The sequence below is a fragment of the Meleagris gallopavo genome, chromosome 2 (genome assembly GCF_905368555.1).
Source record: "Meleagris gallopavo chromosome 2, MGAL_WU_HG_1.1, whole genome shotgun sequence".
NCBI lineage: Eukaryota > Metazoa > Chordata > Aves > Galliformes > Phasianidae > Meleagris > Meleagris gallopavo.
The window spans coordinates 29,454,554-29,477,332 of NC_139405.1; the positions used below are offsets into that span (position 1 = coordinate 29,454,554).

General features: G+C 48.3%; 1 long non-coding RNA gene across 1 annotated transcript; it reads left to right on the forward strand.

The window, feature by feature from the left end:
- Window positions 1-2,672: 2,672 nt before the first annotated feature.
- On the forward strand, window positions 2,673-18,421 carry LOC146544919 (uncharacterized). The gene is made up of 4 exons (XR_014882054.1): window positions 2,673-2,869; window positions 5,800-5,997; window positions 9,972-10,045; window positions 14,604-18,421. It is a non-coding gene; the product is annotated as an uncharacterized LOC146544919 (long non-coding RNA).
- The last annotated feature ends 4,358 nt before the right edge of the window (window positions 18,422-22,779 follow it).

Here is a 22,779-nt window from a genome sequence, read left to right on the forward strand (position 1 = left end):
GTAGCCTAACTCTGAGGGGCACACCAATGTGGGAACATTGGCACTTCCCAAGTCTGGTTACGTCACTAGGAAAGGCTGCTCATTTTTGCCCAAATCCTACCATGATTGGAGACAGCCTGGGAGAGACTCAGAGCAAGGCAAAAGTGTCCTCCAAGTGTCCTGTTGCTTTGTACTTCATTAATTAGCTAACCACCTGTTCTATATGTCCTAACAATGGGGCTTTGCAGAATCACTCCTGACTTTCAGTGTACAGTCTGGTATAAAATGATACACACTTCTTTAAAAGCAGGGTTCCTGGCTCTCTCAAACAAGAAACCACCATTTAGCTCTGATAACCCAGACTTCTTGCTCTAACTTCTGTCTAGGCCTTTACACCACCCTGTCTGTTGTCCTCACAACCTCCCTGCTAACTTACACTGTTGCAATCCTTCCTTGTGAGAGGAGGATGTGCTGCTGTTTAGAAGCTAGGCTGAGGTCCACGCTGCTCTGCACTATTGATTGCAGAACTGCTACAGCTCAGCTCCTCCTGCATGTGCTGGAGACAATATCACCTCCAAAGGTAAGAACGATGCTAATTTTGTTAAAGTTTGCAATCACTGGGAATGCCCACTGCAAAAGGCCACAAGGGAATGAGTGTTTTGTTTTGGCTTGGGGATCCAGTGGTGAGCAATAAATAAAACCTGGAGACAGTGAGTGATGAAGATCAAGACGAGTATTGACTGCATGCTCAATTGAGTACAGTCCTTCACATGAAGCTTGCAGACACAGGTTGCACAGTCATTAAGAAGAGGACAGTAATGCGGCACACAAGGATGACTGGCCGCACTTTAGGCTGCCAGCTGGCTGACCGTGGGAGCACTGGCTGTGCACTAGCTTGGTTTTTTTGCACACAATGCACCGGCAGCCCCTGTGCCATGCAGGGCGCCCCAGGTGCCTGGTCCCCACTGTGCCAACACACAAATCCAGGCTCTCACCCCAAACTGCACTGCACTGGTAGTATCCCAGAGAGGAACAGAATATTTATTTGTGAGCCAAAACAACAGAAAATGCAACGATCTGGATTTTAAACATTCTGACCCTGTTATTTTAAAAAAGACCAGAGGAAAAAAAAATAAATGATGCTGACTGGAGAGAAAGATTTATTGCTTGCATAACAGGGTCAGGATTTATAAGCAGAACAAAGTGACCTAAAAAGAGGAGAAGATTTAGAGATCCAGGCTGTAGCTACAGCCCACTGCAGCAGAATCGTGCCAACTCTGTCAGCCCCAGAGCAGTCACTGCCTGGACAGCCCTGTCCATCAGGTTGTGTGCAGGCGAAGGGAAGGCAAACTGGATTAGCACTGCCCGCTGCTGTGCCTCCATGCGGCAGAGCTGGAACTCCCTTGCTGAGGGGAGACAATGGAGATTAATTAGCTAATGACTGTTCATCGCCTTGGGGAGAGCTGGGATAGCTCTGTGCCTGATATCTCACAGCAGAGGGGAGCATCAGAAAGTGTTCTGCCTCTCCCAGGAGGAGGACTCTCAGCCCATGCCTGGTGGCTATGCTACAGCCCCTGGCCAAGCTCATCTTCCTGATGTGCCAGGGCCAGATTTTGTCTTTCCAGGCTGCACTCAGCTTTGTCTGCCTCTAGAAAGAGCTGGACTGCTAAGGGTCCTCCACCTGTAGAAAAATTTAGCCATGGGTCTGACAGATGTCAAATCTGCTGTGAAAATGCCCAGGCTGTGCAGTGAAGTTAACCAGCCCTTTCACAGAATCCCAGAATAAAAGGATGGCTGATACTGACAGGGACATCTGGAGGCTAAGCAGAGACACCCAGAGCAGGTTGACCAGGTCCATGTCCAGGTCCCTCCCAAGGAGGGAGAATCCACAATCTCTTTCCTCACTGAAGAGGTGACATTAGAGCACCGAAGAAGGCACTAAGACAGGGATCCCTGTTTCCTTCCCTGAGTTCCAAGCCTAGTTTCCTGCTGTCTCATGGATTCAGCTGGAGAGTTGTCTTTCACATACTCTGAGTCTATGGCACTACAAATTCCTCTCCTCTGCTGTGCTCCAAGGACACTGTGAGGAGAAGAAAATGGTGACATGGACCTCCATTGGGCATCTCTAGACTGCAGGTGGCAAAGACATTTCCTCCAGTGGAGAACCATACACTGCCTTCTTTGGGTAGAGAGAGCAGAGCCATTCACAGTCCCAGCCATTCCCTTCCACAGAGACAATCTCCCCCTGGTATTCCAGTACTCAGCCCAGCCCCATCCCTACCTCTCACTCCTGCTCTGCACCACTGCAGATGCCACCATCCCCCTCCCCAGCCTTAGCTCTTACTTGTGAGCAACTTGGCATTCATGCCTGGGTCTGCAAGAAAGCAGGGAGCCTGAAATCACTTGGTTCCATCTTCTGAGAAAACTGACAACACTGCCATAAAAATTGAAAAATTCCTAAAATAACGTGCAACGTGGAGAAGTCATGTGCTTCTGATGCCCACCACCTCTCCCTCCCGGCATTCCTGGCTGTGTGTGCCTGCCTCATCAGCCTTCCTTGTGTCTGTCTCCATGATTTATGGTCTTAATAACTGAGCCCGAATCCAGCTGCCCCCCCAGGGGCTCATAACCAGCCGCCACTCACACTCGTCGCTTGGTATATTTTGGTGCAGTCCAGAGCACATCCTCATAAGAACCCCATCGCTTGCTCCTCTGCTCAGGAGTAGACACATTTCCTGGAGGAGCCCTCTGGACAGACCTCTGGACACTTTCCTTCACCTTTTGCTGGAAGTCACCATCAGACTCCTGAAGCAGCAGAGGGGGTCATACAGCATTTTATCGGACTCTGGGGCCAAGTGAAGGAAACGAATGAAGGAGCCTGAGGACACAGGTATGGAGGCTCTGGAGGTGCCAGTATAGGGTCTGGGAGCTCCATGCAGGCCCTGTCCTGCCCCGTGAGGGTCTGCTCCCCACTGCAGAGCACCTGCAGCCCATTTATCTGCCAGATCTCTTTTTCTATTACACGTTGCTGTCCAGGGCACTGGCAAAGCCCCACAGACTCCCAGTGTCTGGCAAAGTAAGTGCCTCCTGTCCTGCTTGCACTCAGAGCAAATAATTCATAAGCAGCTAAAAGGAGGTAAAAGACCCCAATTAGTCTCCAAAGAGTCTGCCTGCGGTTTTCAGAGCTGCTCTGAGGTCTCCCGGTTCCTTGGAGGTATGGCTAACCTCTTGGACTAATTGACAGCAAGGGAGAGGCACAAGCCAGTTTCCAACCTCTAATTCCCCGAAACACCACACTTTAGCCCTGCAACGGCAGCTCGGCAGCTGGTGCCCATCCTGCCCTCCTTTCTGCCGATTATTGACTCTCTAATTGCTCCTTAGCTCGCACTGGCAAGGTGGGGAGGGTTGCCAGCCTTCACTGTCACAGGGGAGAGGGAGCAGTGCGGGGGCATCCCAGAAGATCAGAGCTAATGATCCAACCGACTATGAGCATGTGCTTTGTGTGTAATACCTGTTAACAGGCAGTTCCCTAGGGCTGGCTGGGGAGCGAGCTCCACATGGAGGGGGGAGGAACAGTGGAATGGGAGTCAAGAAGAGCTCTTCATTTGGAGCACATCTCATTTGCACAAAAGCCGGGTGCCCACCTAACTGAGCATGGTTGAGCAGCAGAAACAGAAATACCCCAGACATAGTGGGGGTGGGGGAGGGAAGAAAAGGGCAGGTAGGAAGGGATGCTCTATTGAGGAGCATGCTCTGGCTGCAGCTGGGAGGCAGCCAGCCAGCTCGAAACAGTTAACAGCTCTCTTCAGCCACAGCACAGTGATGGATGAGCCCTACCCTGTGGAAATGTCACCGTCTGAGCAGAGCGTGAGCTCATTCCCCTCCACCCCCCATCTCAGCCAGGGGGGCAAGCAGCCCCCATAGCAGGCACTGCAGGGGAGGCCTGGCCTGGCCTCGCACCTTTTGGTGACAACGTCCAGACACGAGCAGCAAACAGAGCTGTGAGCCCTCGGGGTTTGACCCTGCTACCCCAAAGCCTATTGATTAATGTAAAAAGGGCTCCCCTCCTTTGCCAAGGAGAGGAGGAAATGTAAACGGATGAGGGATGGTCTGGTCAGGCCTTCAACCTTGTTATCTAATTTGAAAAATGAGCAAATGAGATAATTATGGTGAGGTATCGATTCATAGCAACATGCTCCATAAATGCCATAGCAATAACTCTCTGCTCTGCCACGCACAACCCCAGCCCCTCCTCAGCTGCAGAAGGCAAGCACGGGCTCTTTGATTCAGCCTGCATGTGTGCCTGAGGGATGGAGCTAGTCAGAGATGGAGCTGAGTGTGCCCTCACGGTTTCTGCCTTTCTGTCTTCCCCACATGGCAGTGGCCTCAGGACAGCGCAACAGGTACCCCCTCCGTGCTCCTTGCAGTACCAAAGGCTTTTTCCTGCAGCTGAGGCAGCGTTTTGCCTCCCCACCAGTGACTGGGGAAATCGATGCTGTCGGAGGAGCACAGTCACAGCTCCATTCACACAGCTCATCCACTTACCCTCGGTTTCACCACGTGTAAAGTGGGTGATCATTATAATCCCCCGGCTCCCAGGGGACATCAAGAGTCAATGAATAAGTCATAAAAAGAAGTGCTTTGAGATCCTTGCGTAGAAAATATTCTAGGGCTGTTATTGTTATTGGTAATGGTACATACTTATTCCACTTATTGGCACTTCAAGCTACATTAAAGTCATTCCCTAGATGCAGGAGACTTCACACAAAATATATGACCTTCTGTTCCAAAAACACAGACACCTGCCTGTTGTAGTGAAGCAAATGCTGCCACTTGGCTGTCTGCTTCCTCACAATCACCGCCTCGTGTGCCCATTTGCAGCAGCATCTCAGCTCCCTCCTTCCCCTCCAAAGGGTCCTACCCCCATTGCCATGGCAAAACCTGAAAGCCTTTCCCCTCTCCCCATCCTCCCAGCTTTACCCACTGCATCCAGTGCTGTTACACCCCCTTTCTCCAGATGATGTTTCCTCAGCTTTTGCCCTGAATATGTGTATCCCATCTTTTCTGCTTCCTCAGTAGCTCCTTCAACATGTATACCTATACCCTGGTCCCTACTCCTTCCTTTTGTGGAGAGTATGAAAGTCTGAGATAATTCATGACTCAGTTTCCCGCTCCCTTTGGTTCTGCTATCCTACTGGATGCAAGGGGGGATTCCTTTCCTGAGACAGTAAGTGGGAACATCCCTTAGGACATGTTATCACAGGCATAGCATTATCTTAGAGCTCCAACAGAAGACCATCATACAGATCATTAACTTCAAATAACTGCCAGAAGGAGGGGAAAGACGCAGGATAGGGGAAGATAGTATGACTGGTGCCTAGAGGCAATCTAAGCTGCCTGGGGAATGCAACTGCATGCAGTTTATGCTTTGCTGCTCTGAAATTCTTTACAATCTCATCAAATTGTTTCATAAAGACTACCAGATTTCCTACTCACAATCTCTTGACACCAAGAGATGCTTTCATTTTCCTATCCCACATGAACATGGAGCATGTTGGAATAGTTGTGGTCCGCATCCCTTACATCCTCCTCAGAATCCAAGTCCCATCTTCATGGTCCCTGTGTTCCTCTCTCAAGAAGTCTGCACTTCTCTGGATGGACAGCACAACTTGTCCCCATCGGGTTCTTTCAATCCCATTATCACCAGGAGAGCCAGGAATTGGACTCAGTGATCCTAATGGGTCCCTTCCAACCCGGGATATTCTATCATTCATACTCCCTGATAGCTTTTCTGTGGACCATTCTCTGCTTTCTGTGCAGATCACCTTTTCCTCCTCTGGCCGTGGCAGGAATGGAAGGAACCAATCTAGCTTCTGGACAACTGCTGCAAGTATGGAGTCCACCTTGGGTGTCCAGCAAACCTCCTGCAAATACAGACTACAGAGTGCTTCCGCCAGAGAGATAAACCATAAAAGGGGAAAGGTTGGGAGCTGGTACCCTAAACATGTCCTTACAGAGGTAAGCACAGCAGATTCCAGGTTATACACAAATGCCTCTTCAGATTCTCCAGGCACTGACTGATGTCTTCTATGAGAAGTGTTAAACCTCCAGACACTGACTAAAAACTACCCACTGACAGAGAAAATATTTTGTTATTGTACTCTAAGTTTATTAGATGGTAGACCTAATTAAAAGTTCCAGTGCGTGGTAAATGCTTCTTTAATTACAGTGAAACAGGAACATTAGAATTGTGGTTTTGTAGAGAAAGTACATCTAATTAGGCTGGTATATTTTAGGGTATTATTTCTATCAATTCAAAATACACTGCACTTCATGTTGCTTATTCCAATCAGAGCTTTACAGAAACGTGTTTCAAACAAAAACAAAAAAGAAAAAAAAAACTTTTTTTTAATTTCATCCTCCACTTTTTTTTTTTTTTTAATGTTTAATTTATTCTTAATGAAAGAAACTAGACTGAGAGTCCCGAGAGGATGCACTCTCTTGTTTGCGCACAGAACAGATAACCAGCACTGCGTGGATCAGTACTGGGATCTTTGTTAAGAGCAATTGGGGAGCTACAAAACTGTTGCTCAGTCCTCCATCTCACCATGTACAAGAGCAACAGTGAAGTCATGTTTTTATGACATGGACACTCGTTCAGCGAGACGAAGACAATCTCGCTCAATTTATCCCGCCAAATGCATTTCTACACAGTTGCACTGCCAGAGGCACAATCCTGCTCTTCTCCCACATACCTTCCCTGACTAGCAGGGTACCTAAGCTCAAAGCTAATAGACAACTTGCTCTCAGATACGTGAGACCCAAGCTTTATTTCAGACACTTTGCATAGGAACAACCTTTGTTTCCCTGGCTCCCCTGCCCCACAGCAAGCTTTGAAGAGCAGCCATGCAGAACTGCTCCTTTTATTCATCACTGGCAAAAATGGATAGCTAATTGAGGTGACTGTAGTGGAAATGCTAAGTCACAGCCTGAACCAATGATTGAGCACCTGGTGAGAAGGCAGGGCCAACCCAGGGGAGCTCAGGTGCATGCAATGAACCTGAGTGACTGGAAGGGTGGAGTCAGGATCCACCCCTTCCCAGACCTCATTTAAGGGTTGGCAGTAGAACTACAAAGGCATCTCTTGATGGAGATCCCTACCTACCTGAGGTCTTCCAAAGGTAAGGAGCTTGCTTTTTTTTTTTTTTTTTTTTCTTTATTTTTGTGGTTGCTGCACTTGGGCTTATTTTCATTTGTTGCAGCTAAAAACAAACCTTGTTATCATTGCAGTACTTTCCTTCCCATTATAGCATTACAGTGACTATATTGAAAAAAAATAAATAAATAAAATAGTGTTTTGTAGCTGAGAATTTGCTCTAACAAATACTGTTATTGTGTTATGTCTGTTGTAGTTTCCATGGAAATAAATTAGAGGCATCACTTTCAGAGCAATCTATGTGTGTGCATATACAATTGCATATGTGTGAATATATACCTTATGAGTATTTGTAAATATGGAACAATTGGGATAAAAGTGCCAAAAAAAAAAAAAACCTCTGTAGGCTGCTGGGTTCTGTGTTGGCCACTTGAAATCTAAAGGGAAAGAGCATAAGCACACACGTGCACTACAAATAGGCCTGGTCCCATCTGTGTGCCTGGCACTTGGAGCCAGTTGCTCCAAACCAAGTGCTGGAAATCACAAAGCACAACCAGCCTAGGACCAGCTCAGGGAAGGATACTATCCATTGTCTAGAACTGTATATAGAACAGCAGGGTGCTGTGCTGCCTGAGCATCCAGTACAAGCCCAGGGATAGCCAATGGAGCTGGGGTGTTGCAGAAGAATTGCTCTGGGTGCTGTCGTTTTACAAGAACACTGCTATTTTTCCATGAAGGGACTCGTGCATGCTAGTTCTGCAGGTAGATCTCACAGACTGTTGTCTTATGGACTTCTGAAGGACTCAGGCTAATGCTGCACTCTACCAACTGGCTCAGAAGTTGTCAGTCGGTCCTAGATGTTTCTATCTGCTTCTAGGGTCTTTCCCCAAAATTATTTCCGCTATTCCTTAGTTTTGCTCTGTGCAGAACAGAGGCAGCAGGCTGAATGCAATAGTACCAACACCTGCAAATGCTGGTGGAGACCTTCCAGCTGGGCCTTATAGCATCGTTGTACCTTCTAAACTATCTGTAGCAGCAGCAGTGGATCACCTGGTTTTTCTTCACACTTCTGTTAACCCATCCCCAGCAAGCCAGTGATTGACAGCAGTTAGACCTGCCTAGAAAGAAAACTGTCCTGCCCCTACTTCAAGCTGCAGTTGTCTGCAGGAGCACAGTGATCAGGGATGTAAGCTCTATTCTTAGCAGCAGCGTGGAAGAGACCAGAGCACAGCTTGGATGTAGCTCTGGGAAGGGAAGTGGCTGGGCTCACAGGTCACATGGGTGAAATTCCTTCTGGCTGCAACATCAGACAGAGCAAAGCTGACATAGCCCCGAGTTTCCTCATTTCCATGTGTAGGCTGATCTGCAAATGGGCTCTGGCAGGAAGAGCCCCCTGGGGGGTACTATCACACCGATGCCCAGATGTGTTATGAAGATTGTTTTTGCAGCTTTCTCTCAAGCATCTGATAGCAGCCACTGTCAAGGTTGAGATAAGGGCCTAAAGGGGCATTCATTTGGTCTGCTACAGCATTTCCTGTGTTTACAGTGGCCTTCTTTTCTCCCATTCTTCATGCATGTGTATATATACATACAGTCTCTTGGTTTCACAACTCCCAAGCAGTGACTGTCTCTTTGTGTGCAGCTGGGCAGGGCTGATCACACTCTGATGCCATTACTGCCATACAAATGGTAGTACCCTGCCCTGTGCCCCTCCTCCTGACTCAGCCCTCCCCATCCCACAGCTGCACCATGCCAAGCTCACCAGCTCCATGCAGAAGATGGCAGCTGTCCCACTTGTCCCTGCAGGACTGTGCAGACTTTCCTACATCCGCTGCTGCCTTGTGCCCTATGTCTTCCAATGCCTGATGCTCTTTTATCCACAGCATCTTCTTCTCAGATTCAATTCCCCAGCAGCACAGCTTACCACACAAGGTCCAATCGTCTCTTCTTACATGCCAGGGCAGTGGCATCGCATCCCCCCACCACAGTCCTTGGTGGCTCTGGCCAAATGCTACTGCAACGCTGCTTTGCATTCCCCAGCTACTTGTACTAAATGCTGCAGATCAAAAAACAACAGAAATGTAAGGTCCAAAATTCTCCAGTGGATTGCCAAAATAGCATTGGCTGGAAATTTACTCAGCATGATCTGGGGGTCACTCTGTGAGCTGATTTCCCATCTCTGCTCCCCTTCCAGTGAGAGTGCTTAGTCTCCTCATTATGGTTGCTCTTCCCGTATTAGATGTACAACCCCCCTTCACCTGGCAGCAGTTCATTCTCTAAGAGTTATAATTTATTTTAAAGATGAGGCACTAAATGGATGATGCCCGGCTTTGACAGTGGGCTCAGGATTTCAGTGTGTGCTATGAAACATTCAGTATGCTCCATAGTTGCCTGTCTGCTCAGAAGCAACTCTGCCTCCTTGGCTTGGGGATTCTCTGCCCTACCCCACCTCCCCCTGGGCTTTAGAGGTCAGGGTTGCTTACAGGGAGAGAGGAATAAAGCATCCAGAACCCTGCAGGGGGGGGTGCTGAGCCCAGAATATTGTGGAAAGTGTGACCTCCCTCATCACCCCCACCCAGACAAGGCCTATGGGGCTTGAAGGAAGCCTTCCTCCTGCTTTAGCTGCACCTGCCTGGGAAACTCTTAGCCAGCTACATGCCTCCTCTTATGACACATTAAGGAGTGGAGGGACTCAGAATCATAGAATTGTTGAGGCTGGAAATGACTAAGAAAATGACTAAGATAGTCTAGTCCAACTGTCAACCTATCAACACTGTGCTTACTAACCGTGTCCCTCAGTGCCACATCTAACTATTCTTCTCTTGAAAACTTCCAGAAGCTTTCCTGGACGCTGTGCTGCTTAACTGAGTGCTTGCAAACCCTTGCCAGACAGCTGACAGAGCATAGATGGTAAGTGTTCTTCTGGCTCCTGCACATCTGTATGAGACACACAGAACTCAGTTGTCAAATAACTTCCCAGGTAAGCAGCAACAGGATGAGAAACAATGGCTGTGCCAGGGGAGGTTCAGGTTGGATATGAGGAGAAACTTCATCTCAGGAAGTGGTGATGCAGTGGCACAGGCTGCCCAGAGAGGTGGTGCAGTCACCATCCCTGGAGGTGTTCAAGAGCCATGTGGATGTGGCACTGAGGGACACGGTCAGTGGGCATGGTGGGGATGGGTTGGTGGTTGGACCAGATGATCTTAGGGTTTTTTTCCAACCTTAATGATTCTATGATTCACCAGACGGGCTAGATGGAGGGAGGCCTGGATAGCATGACACAAGCTGGTGGTTCAGCTCTTCCTCTGGTACAGGTGCACAAAGCCTTTGCAAAGCTGTCAGTGTGGAGCAGCTCTCAGGACTTATGGCCCCTTCCTTCCCTATCAGCTGTCATGGCTCAGCTCTCCCTTGTCCCTGGGCATCAAAAGCACAGACACTGAGGTCACCCCACACTTGAGCTGAAGGAGCAGACTTAAGTTACTCTAAGCAAAGCATCAGGACTGGAAGGAGTTCAGAGAGAGCCCACGCACCGATGCAGCTGGGCTGTCATACCAGGTGTTTCATTACATGTTCAATGCATTTACCAAGCCTGCTTACTGATTTTTCATTCCTCTGACCAGGCAAAAAGAGGCAGGAAGAGGTGAGCAGCAGCAGCAGCAGCAGAGCTGCTGGTGAGCGAGGGGAGCAGGAGAACTCTTGCACAGGAGTGACCCACTCACAGGGGAAAGAGAGAAAGGATAAAGCACATCCATCTGGCTGGGAAAAAGAGGGGATCCTGCTGGCTTGGGAAAAAAATGCCCCCCTAAGCTGGATGAGTGAACATCTGGAAAAAAATGTCAGCTTACTGATCATAATAGGGGCTGAAATTTATAATCTGCTGCATAGCCTAATGGTGTCTCTTAAATCTGCAGACAAAGCATTTGCTGAAATTGTGGGAAATCTACAAAATCACCTATCCTCGGGGTCACTGGTGGTGAGAGAGCGTTTCTGTTTTTATAAAGAGAATGTGAAAGAAAATGAACATTTCTGAATACGTGGCTGGAATAGAGAAATGTCCAGAGATTTCCCAGGGTGTAGGGAATATAAATGATGCATGAAGGAACTGGGTACTCTGTGTTCAGGGAAATAAAACAACCCCTAGCCAATGATTATAGAGCAAGGCTGATTTGACCCCACACCTGCTTCAAAAATTGGAATATCACTGGAAACAAGTACAGAGGATGCCGAGATTTGTGACAGTATTGTATAAGCTACATAACACATTAACCAAGATTATCACAAAAAACACAGCATGGACAGCTGTCACAAACATAGAGCTCTCATAGCAAGAAATGATGCTGCAACAGAAGTGTTGTTAGTTCTTGCAGGAACAGCTAGGGACCGTGTCCTGGTAAGTATAGCAAAGATGAGGTGATGGAAGCAATTGGCTCTGATTACAGATCTCTGGACTCTGCAGTCAAGCATCAGCCCAGACACGTGGCAGCTCCTCATGGCAGCAGTCTGGCTCTAGGGAAGGGATAGGGAAACACTCCTGGCTTCTCACTACTGAAACCCCAAGCCTGACGGTGATACTGGGAGAAAACAGGTGGTTTCTGATACTGGCAGCTGGGCTCAGTGAATAGGAATGAAGCAGTCAGGCCATCCTCCTGTGGAGATGACTGGACCTAGGAGGTGCCAGACAAAAAAAAGGAAGCTGGAGTGGGTACTGCTGGGATGGACAAGATATTGTCTGTGCACTGATGACTGCCCTTGTCTGTCTGTGTTTGAAAATAACAGTTAAGCACACATCATGGTTGCCCAGTACACGGTGCTAGAGCATGGCACTGGGCAATGCTGAGTATCTGTGGGAAGATACTGGCCAGGAGTTTGGTGTGATGGCCAGAGACTGGTGCATAAATGGAAGAGGAACACTAGTGGGGTCTGGGTTATCAACGGAGTTCCCAGGCAGGCTGCACTGTACCTTGTGCATGATCTGATCCACACCAGCCCATCCACTAAGGTTGTGCTAGATATTTCCAGGGCATACATTCCTTGCTGCTGCTGGGTAGCAGGAAGCTGCCTGAGCTCCAGCAGCATGAGGAGCTGCAGGATCAGGGATTTCCTAGCATATTGTCGATGATAAAAGAGACAAGCTCCCTCTCCTAGCAGATTACAATAATAACATCAAGGAAAGGATAAGTTCAGTAGGATGCATCCCATAAGGGCAGTGCTGGCTGGTTACAACTGTCCCTCCTTAGCAAAGGTGCTGGAAGGAGCCAGGCAGAGATTCAGCTTAGCATGCACATCTCCTGGTTTGCTACAGAGAATAGCAGACACCATTGCTATCAGAGAGAAGCTTCCTTTCTGCCCACAGCAGACAGCCTCCTTTGGAGACCCTTTCTCCGTGTCCCAGAGTCCTGTTCTCTAGGGAGAAAAGCAGGCAGCATGGCACAGTTCCCACCCACACAGCCAAAAACCTTTTCTGAAACAGGATGGTCTCATCCATGCAGTTCCTAGGCCCTGCTGTTCCTTGAATTGAGCACAGTTCTAACCCAATGACTCCTGTCCAATAATGCAGAAGATATAATATCCAGGAGATATTTGGGCTTAAGAAGTCAGAGAGAAGGGAAAATGGGGCCTGGAGCTGACATTGCTTTTAGAATCCAACCAGCCTTGGGAGTTTTATTCAATTAAAGACGCTGTTATTTAATAAGAGGCATTTGCACTCAGGCTGCATACAGACAGAGACATATGGCAGAGGGAGAGCAGATGGTCCCTAGCAGTGGCCTTTTTCATGCCACCACCAAGACATCGTGACAGCACCTCCACCCCCAGGGACTCAGACATGCAGCAGGGTCCCTTTCTGCTATGGTGCAGCTGCATCTGGCTGGGATATGGCATGAGGCAGCCCTGGGGGAAATCAGGCAGGGAGCAAGAAACACTGGCCCCACCTGCACCAGGCAGCTCAGCACAACCACTGCACAGTGAGGTCTCTCCAATGAGTGGTACTCTTAAGAGGACCTGCGGAGATGCTTTGAAGCTCTCTTTGCTTCTGGTAGAAGCTGGAATCTCGAGTCATAATGGGTGTCAGAAATCACCGCTCTGCTTCCCACAGCCAAGATATTCCACCATTAAGGTGGGAAGTAGGCAGAAGATCTGGATAATGGCTGTTATCTCTAAGATTTGGTCCTGTAACCAGCTGCTAGCTGTGAAGGAGGCTGCAGGAGTTGGTTTGAGGTCCCCATCAGGGCACATTTTTGTGTTCCTTCTGGGCCCAAAACTTTTGTTCTAAGTGGCTTAAATAGCTGGCTTATCTGAAAGGAGCTCAGCTGATGAAAAAGCCTGCAGGAAACTCACACCACTGGAACACAGCACAGCTGGCACTGATATAGTGGAATAACACAATGACAAATGAATTTTCCTTTATTGTTACTGCTTAGGTTTTGTGATCAAGAACCATATCCTCATTTAGAAAATATAACTAAGGTAACTAATAAGGCAGTACACAGACATCCAGAGGGACTTTATCCAGAGGCACTTCTTTGTTCAGTGCGCATGAACAAAGAAGAGCAGCCTGAGGGTTTTCAAATCTTTGGACCTGTAGGAAGAAGGGCATCAGGCCAAAACAAAAAACAAACAAACAAAAAAAGTCCCTAATGGTCCAAACCCAAATCTGCCACCTGGCAAGGGGGGGGGGGGGGGGCTGCTAATACATAGGAGCCATTTGGGAAAACACAATGTAAAGTATCTGAATTCTACACAAGACTGTTAAATAAGTCTCCACATTATCAGGCTCAGGGCTGATCTATTCAGTTTAAAATGGGGCAGGTAGCTGGGCTTCTTCCTTAGACTTCCATGTCCTGGTAAGATATAGGGAGCTGGGCTGCCATGCAGCCACCCTAGCAGGAAAGCATTTCCACACCAGGCTGTACAGCACAGAAGTCAGCACACACCAGGCTTTCATTACCTTGCTGTAACTTGGCCTCTGAATTCTGAGCTCCACCAACACTGGTTTTTATATTTTTTCAACACAGTGTGAAATTTGCTGGTGTTGCTCATGCACCCTTAGTTCCACGCACTGTTTCAAGGCTATCTCCACTCCCAGTCTCATCTTGCAATTCTATGGATTTTAAAACCTTAATGTAGCATCAGAAAGAAGATTTCTTTCTAATTCCTGTGGCTGCTGTGGTATTCACTCCCTATTGTTCCCCGGTGCCCTTGAAAAATGATTCAGGCTCATTGTAAACTCCCAATCTCCAAGCAGACTCCTGAGCTCTCTCCAGGTGTGCATCTACTTAAAAGCAAAACAAACACCAGTCCACAAAAGCTTTCTGTGTACCTTGCTACCTAGAAAGCAATTCAACCCATTATATCTCCTCCAGTGGTTTTAACACACAGCATCTCAGGGGTTGGTGCAATGAACGTTAGTCATAAGCTAATCAGAAATGGAGGTGCTTAAATAATTCATTGGCTTCCTTTCTTCCTGCAGAACCTCAGTGCACAGCCCTGTCATGCCGTCCATGCAGTGCTACCAGAAGGCAGCTCACTTCACAGAGGGCGTCAGTCAGCTCAGAGACAACGGGGGCAATTGCTGTGAGAAGCTGCGCTCCAGGAGCCACGGAGCATCCTGCTTAGGGGAGCACTTCTGGATCCTGGAGGAGCAAGAGGAAGGCTCTGCTGTACCACTGCTCCCCCAAGTACTTGAATTGCTTTCTGAAATGCAAAAAATCCAGAGCAAAAATCTTCGGAGAAGTACCAAACTTAGGACCATCCAGGGTCTGCAAGGTTTCTCTAAAGCTTGAGAAATGGGAAGAGAGGAAGAGTTCAGACAGCGCACCCCAGGGCTGTGCATGGAGCTGCTCTGGAAGCACAACTGCAGAGCAGGGAGAAGGGAACTGCAGGCGGCCAGGAGGGCAGCACTGGGCCCAGCACAGATCCATGTGTGAGCTCTGTCGTGCCAACCTAATGACCCTGAATCACGGCATCCCTGCTGCCTGATGAAGGCTGCTTTGTACAGAGAAGGCTGGCTTGCATGACTGCAACATATCGGCATGCTGCCAAGGAAGTAATTTCTCTGACAGGGCAGGGATTCTGCTGACCTTCTGCAAAGAGTAGCTGTGATACTAAAATTAGAGGCTGAGTTCAAACAGAGTGGGGCTGCCTGTGACTTGCAAGGGGAAGTCTAATGCTAATGCTTCTGGGACTGTGTAAATGGAGGGAGCCCAGTGCCTCTTGAGAAAAGGCATCTAATGAGTGGTCAGGACACAAGGCAGGGACACAAATGATGCATTGTGGAGGGGCAGGAGCCCAGCTCACACCAGGAGCCACAGTGATATCACCATGAAGGAGGCAGGCAGCAATCTGTGGCCATTTGCTCCCAGCAGTGGGCAACATTCAAGAAGTGCACAGGTTGGGCTGAGGAGCGGGGATGGAGGCAGGGATGGACAAGGGCAGTCTCCCAGCAGAAGAGCAAAGCATGCTTTTGTCTGTCAGCACTTCTTCAGGTCATAAATTCTCCCAGAGAACAGTTGGGAGACCTGAACTGCAAGACAGATTTACTGCCACTCTCGGGGTAGGGAAACACATAGACCCCTGTAACTGACATCTACACAAGCCCACTTCTCTGGCTCAGGGTACATCACTCAACCAGCATCCCACAGATGGAACATTTGCCACCTCTCTCTACTCCCCTCTTACAAAAAATGAGTGCAAGCAGAAACATACCTACAGCAAAGAAGCATTTGTTCAGGACCCTGAAAATAGCAAGGAAAGGCCTCCAAGGCTAATAACCAGAAGAGAAGCTCCTTATGGCATGGATCACAAGACTGTATTTCTGTATGTACTGCTTTGTATAACCACGTGTCATCAAGCTTTGCCTAGTTATCTTCACCATTAGCAGGATAATTCCTTGTGGCAAGGAGTCCCACAGCTTAGCACGTGCTGTGCAATCAGTACAGCTTGGTTTGCAATATTGCATTGCCTCGAGGAGCTGAACTTGCTTCGATTCACACTGCGAATTCTCCTTGCTCTCAAGAAGCTGGGAATAAGGGAGGCTGTGAGACATCCATTAGTCCACAAACCTTGTTGGGCATTCCATTTAATCCCCTCAGATCCATTTCCTTTCCAGTGCATGCAGAGCACAGACAGCAAAGGATTTCTGCAGGCCTGTAAATTTGTCTCTCCTTACCTGAGGGTGCTACGTGCAGCTAGATAAAAGCCTCTACTCTAAACACCTTACTCTCAGCTAATCACTCAAGACAGACAGTATTTCCCCCAGTCCAGCCGGTAGAAAGCACCTTTCATGTTTTAGGCTTCTGCAGACTCCTCTATAAATAACTCCTCCCCTTTCATTGGACATTCATGCCTGAGCACAGTCTCCAGCTTTTCCTACAAGGGAGCCATGTACATCTCCTTCCCAATACCGGCACACAGGTGGAAAAGCTGGGCAACCCCATCCCTACCTGCTCACAGTTGAGTTTGAGGCGTCACCCAAGTTGGAAGGGGCCCATAAGGATCATCAAGTCCAGCTTTTTAAAGGAAACTCCCTTGCCCATCCCAGCAGCAGAACAAACCCTTACCTCCTCATTACAGCAGTCTCTCAGGATTCCTGTTTCCTCTCTGCCACACATCAAAACCAGATTCATATTTCAATATCCACACAACCTTTAATGGATCACGGTAAAAAAAAAAATAATAATAAAAAAAATCAATATGCTTTCCCTCATTTCCTCACATCCACCTGCTTAATGGAGGAAATAGCTGCTGCCCAAGACTTTGAAATTCAGTGAGTCTTTTTTGCTTTACACAGATGTACTTGACCATGACCTTAAGAAAAAAACAAAACGTAAAACAGTTTCAAAATGAAACTGGTCCTTTTCTTTCTGTTTTTCAAAGGGAAAAATGAATGGTCTAAGTGTCTGGTAGAGCAAGAGTGGGGAGCTTAATTGGGGTAAATCCAGGAGGATCATACAAGGGTTTTCCTCAGAAGCCATCAAGAAATCAACCTGCAGCTCTCCAGGGATTTCAGAAAAGTACCACGAGCTCAGCAGTGCAGAGCAGTTCACCATTTGCCTCCTCTTTTCCCACCCATCTCAGTGATGGGTGAGTGGAGAAAGGCTCTTCCCCTCTTTTTTAGTAGTGTAGGAGAGAAGTGTTCATAGGGATGGAAAAGATAGTTTCATAGCCCTGTCACTTTCTTACTTGTTATCATCTGCAACTTAATGGCTAGGATGGTGATAGAGATCCCTTTTCTCCTTTGCAAAAAGTTACAGCTCAGTGCCAATAACTGTCAAGAGTGAAGATATGAGAGCAAACCAAAGGCCAAGAACATTTGTCATTGCACCGCGCTTTGCTGGAATGGTCTTATAATAAACTGAGGGGATCTGGGATGGCATAGGGTACTGGCAGATCACGTGTAGAGATAGAAGCAAGTTCCCAAACATATGGAAGATTCAAGGGAAATCCATAGAGGGCAAATGCTTGGCCAACACACTGGGCCACATAGCAGGAGGTACAGCAGACAATACAAGAACAGCAGCCAGAACGATGCCAGTGCTGTGTGCTCCTGTATTCCCACAGCATCTGCACTTTCCATGCCTTCTCTTCATCACCCACAGTGTGCCCTCTCTTACCATCCCCTTTGTAGGCCAAGAAATGCGTTATTTATCCAGAGCCAATTGATGCACTCATCCTCTTAAATTCAGTTTCCCTCTATTCCCTTGCACTTCAGATTCCCATTAACACAGGTTTGAGGCAGAACACCAGCTCTTACAGCCTTCTGCTAGGCTGTTTACTGCAGCATCTCTCTGAAGAGAGAGAAACTGTAGCCCTGGTGTCAACTCCCATTTTAACTATACAATCAGTTAGCAGCCCATTATCATAATAAGGAGATTAAAAATGCTGAGAAACACACCACTCGCTTGTGACTGGAAACTTCACTGCTGCCTTCCTGAGCCCCCCATCATTTTCCTGCAAGTGATGGACACAAGGAAGCAGGTGATTCCTCATCCCACAGTTTCTCAGAGGAACTGAATCAGGCCAGGTCACTTGTTAGTCTTGTTAGTCACTTGCACCAAAGGCAAATGCCTCACTAAATGGAAAGCAATAGCTGCAGAGACTCCAAATTTATTCACAGGGCACCATCAAAAAACCTTCTGCCACTACACTGAAGCCTAAGTGTTCTACAAAAGCAATTATTTAACCATCAGAATGCTATTGTTCTATGTGAGATCAGTAAAAGCTGGGTTTGACTTCTCCCCTCAGGCTCTCTGGTTTATTTTCTGATCAGCTGCTGTCTTTTACTGCTGCCTCCCAGACCTATTGCCACAACTTCAGATCCTGTCTTGGAGAGGCAGGGAGCCCTTACCTTGGGGCTGATACAGTACAGATGGTCTGATTTCCATTGTCTGAGCCTGCAAACTGCTCAGCTCCCTGTCCATGCCAGTCAGATGAGCAGGCAGTAAAGGTGCTGTAAGCCATGGTCCTACTTCTACCTCTTGGGTGTCCCCAAATCAGGCAGCAGTCTGGGATGGGCAGAGAGAGAAATGCTACGGTTTGCTGCTCCAGCTGACCTCATCCCAAGACCCTCAAATTCATTTCTTGGGGACCTAAAGCAGGCTGCAAGAACACAAGGAATGCCTCATTTCCCAAGCCCTGTTTTCTGTTAGCACCCTCTGAGCTAGAGAATAGAAACTAAGGCTAGGGGAGCAGTTAAGAGAGGAGAACACATTTACGAACACCCACATGCCTTTAACTAAAGCACTAGGACAACTCTGAGAGCATAGGAGGAAATACCTTCTCCATATTTACCTTGTGTCTTGGATCTCCTGCATCCTACAGACCCAGAATACACTTACCTCCTTCAGCCTGAGAAGGAGCACAGCCACCACAGGGCCCAGATCCTGAGCTAAAACAGGAAACTGGCTTTGTAAAGATGAATGGAAGCTTTTCAATACAGGTTGTTTACTGGCAGCGTTCTAACAGTGCTCTGCTGCAGAGGAGGCACAAAGCTCCAGCTGTAGGCGATCATTAAATCTCTCTCCCCAGTATTCCATTTCTCCTCCTTCCCCACACCTGCTGCCCTGTCCTCACTCAGTCGTTCCACCATCGGTGCTCCCCCAGAAACTTCCAGCTTTACTTACTGCAGTGTGACCCTGTAAGCACTGATCCCACTGTGCCCTTCTATGCTCCCAGCAGTAACAGCAGCAGGAGGCTCTTACACTACAGTAGGTGTCCCAAGAGCTTGGTATGACTCAGGAGGGGCTGCATGGGAAGCAGAGCTGTGCCCAGCAAGGCAGCAGGCATGCAAACAGCTGGTAGTGTCACCTTGAACACAGGGCTTCACCATTTTGGGCTGCATTTCTTTGAAACTAACACTCACTCTGCTTGCCCCCAGCAATGTTTGTCTTACACTACGTGAGTGAATGCAGTTTCCTCCCCAAAATATCCTGCGATGATTTGGGGTTTGAAGTACGTCTACGAGTGCAAATGCCTCCTGAAAGCAACGGGAAGGAGAACACCCTGGTGAGATGAGCAAGTGCAGGGTCTGTCCGAGTTGCCGATGGCTGTGCATATAATTGAGATGAGACAGCAACAAGTCAGAGGGAGGGGGAATGCTCACTGGGGTCCCTGAAGAATGCAACATCTGCTGCATGTCTGCTTCACTCTGGATGAGCGCTGCCTATCCCAGCGGATGTTGGGAGCTGGGCTGTGGGTAGGGATGGTGTTCCCAGGGGGGTCCCTCCTGTGGCATCTCTTCATGAAGGTCTCAGGAGCGAGATTTGTCACTCAGCCATCTGGAATAGGTGATCACAGGAGGGTGCTGCTCATCAGTCTGTCACACTCTTAAACTGTGCTAATGTCATTCAGATGTTTCACAAAGTAGCCCTGACAAGCAGGCATGAAATTAAGATGTTTGTGGAGGTGCCCAAGTGGGAAATGACAAGAGGGCAGTGGAGAAAGCAAGAGGGGGGGCACATCCAGATGCAGGAGGCTGCACTGCGGAATACTCTTTCCACTGACTCCCATGGCTGTACCACAGCCCAGACCAGCTCAGACAGCAGAGCTGAAACAGCAGCTCTTCCAGACCAGGAAAAACTGGGTCTCTTCTTGCCCAAAACCAGGATTGGATCCAAAACAACCCCTCGTGTCCTTGCTGGGCAGGGGTCCAGACATGGTTGATGATCCCAGGTGGGAAAGGGCTGGAAGGTGTGGTACCTGCCTGCAGCCCAAGGACCCCACGCTGCCACCATGGTCCTGGCACAGGGAAAAGTGCTGAGGGCAGTGGGCTCCCTTGATGCTGTGGTTTCATCAGAGGGGAGTTGACATGGGGCTTTAAAACCCTTCCTAAATAAGGAGCTGGCCAGCCTGCACAGCAATTAGTTTTGATACATCCCCTGTTTGAAAAAGTCTGTGTTGGAAAATATCCCGAGTTTCAGCAATTAAATAACCTCCTTCCCACTCCTCCCAGCCTCCCCACTTGCAGAAATGTTCTTTGTGCACAGCTTTTATCCAGTGTGCCCAGTACCCTGTGCTGGCACTGAGATGGAGCAGGTGTGGGGCACAAACACTGCATGAAGCAGAGGGAGAGCATGGAGCCATTCAGGCTGGAAGGATGCAGATCTTTGTAGGGTGACTAGCCACAGCCACCAAGGTTAACACAGCTCCTTCCCATCTCCCCACCCTCAGGGGAGGCAATTGTGTGCCTCAGTTTCCCCTGCTGCAAAATAGCAGTGAAGCAGCAGGAGTGAGGATACTGCTCTATGGCTATACAGAATCACCAAATCATTAAGATTGGAAAAGGCCCCTAAGATCATCTAGAATTTATTGGAACAGTCTTTTTTCCCTTTCCTCTGCAACCACCAAAAAAAGCAAAAAAAACAAAAAAATCACTTTCTTCAGAACAATCCATGAAAATATTTCATGCATTCAGACACATCGTTTTCTATTTTTCCCTTTATATCCCACATGGAAAAAGAGAAAGAAAAGAAAGCGTATCATTGTTGTACATATTTGTTATTTTTTTTCCATCTACTAAACATTACACTTGACAGAAACAACAATCTGCTACCCTAAAAAAGTGCCTAGAAAAGAGGCTTTATTCTCAAACCAGCAAGTATTTCCAAAGAAATAAGTCAACCATTTCCAATAGGAAGTTGCTAGGAGCAAATCATGTGTCGTGCATTTGTCCTTCTGCCATGAGCTGCAGCACTTTTGTTCTGCATCCTCCTGCTCTGTGGTGCCCTTGCCATGGGCATCCCCCTCCCACAGAGACAACTCAGAGCTCCTCAGGGCCTCTTCCACCATCACAACCCACCTCCCTCTCCCACGCTTTCCTTTCTCCCCTCTTCTTTTCTCTTTGTCTTCCCCTCAGATGCTGTCACCTATTTCCATCCCATTTTGCCCACAGCTTCCTTCAGTCCCTCCTTTCTTCCTTGCTCCCACCTCTCCCGCTGCCTCACCCTCCTTCTCCTCCTCCCCATCCTTCCGGCTCCCCAAGGAGCTCTCTAATGACTTAAACGTAATGTCAGCCTCCTTTATCTTCAGTAGCCCTCCTTGCTGGATCCCCAGGAGGACTCAGCCATGCACAGTAATTAGGAAACCAGTGCCTGGGACTGCTGCGTTTGTGATGTCAGCATGGAGATCCTCCCTGTCCTCTACAAAATAGAGGAGAAGCTCTCCATAAGGTCAGCAGCACCACCAACACCCTGACAGAAGCTACCAGAAACCATCCCTGGGTGCCTCAACACAACTTCTGGATTTCCATGAATCTCAGAGAGTGCAGCCCTTCCTTCTGGTGCTCTCTCCAAAACCTCAGCTTTTCCTCTCCTCTTCTCTCACCAAAGCATTCCAGACAGCCAAAGCCAGTGCCTCTCTTGTGTGCTGATGAAAAGCTTCGTTTTGAAGGGCCTCTTGGGAAATACTTCCCATTACAGCTAATTCTGTTGTTTCTTAGTACTAGCTGCCCCTCGCCTCTGCTTTGTCTTTGTTAGCCCTTATTTGTGGGAAAGCAAGATCTCAGAATGGGATTCATTTCACTGCTTTTTTTCTCTATCTGAGTAAGTCACCCTAGGGTCTCTGCTTAGTCAGTGAAGAAAACAACCTCCTCTGTGACGTAATTTGTCTCATGCTGCAGTCAGTGTCTAAACCAAGCCAGACAAACCAAACCTTCTGAGCACCCCGTGCTCTGACTGTGGGTGAGAGAGCAGGAGCTCATGGGGTGGGAAGTGTTCAGGTGGGTGATGAGCTGGTGGTTTGTGGTGGCAGGCAGGGACGAGGCAGCGGCATCACACAGGGAGAGTCCCAGATCTGAGGAGGAGAAAAGTGCCACTTTTTGCCCTAAATTTTAGCTCCTCCAGCTCAGAGGGAGTCTGCACTGAGATAGGGAAGACAGCATTGCTTTCACTCGAGCTACAAAGAGAGAAAGACTCTCACAAAGGGTCATTTCTAACTGATCACAGGCTTTGGAAACCCTCTTTACAGCAGTGTTTTATCTCACACACCCTGATGCACAGAGGCAGCAGGCTCACTGCGTGCCGGCCATTCCCGAGCAGCTCAGGGATAGAGCTGGAGGAGGGCAGAGGGGGAATGAAATCCCAATTTCAGATGCTCATTGCAGGGTAATTATCAAAAGGCAACAGTAAGCTGGGATGCTTGCTAATTAGGCC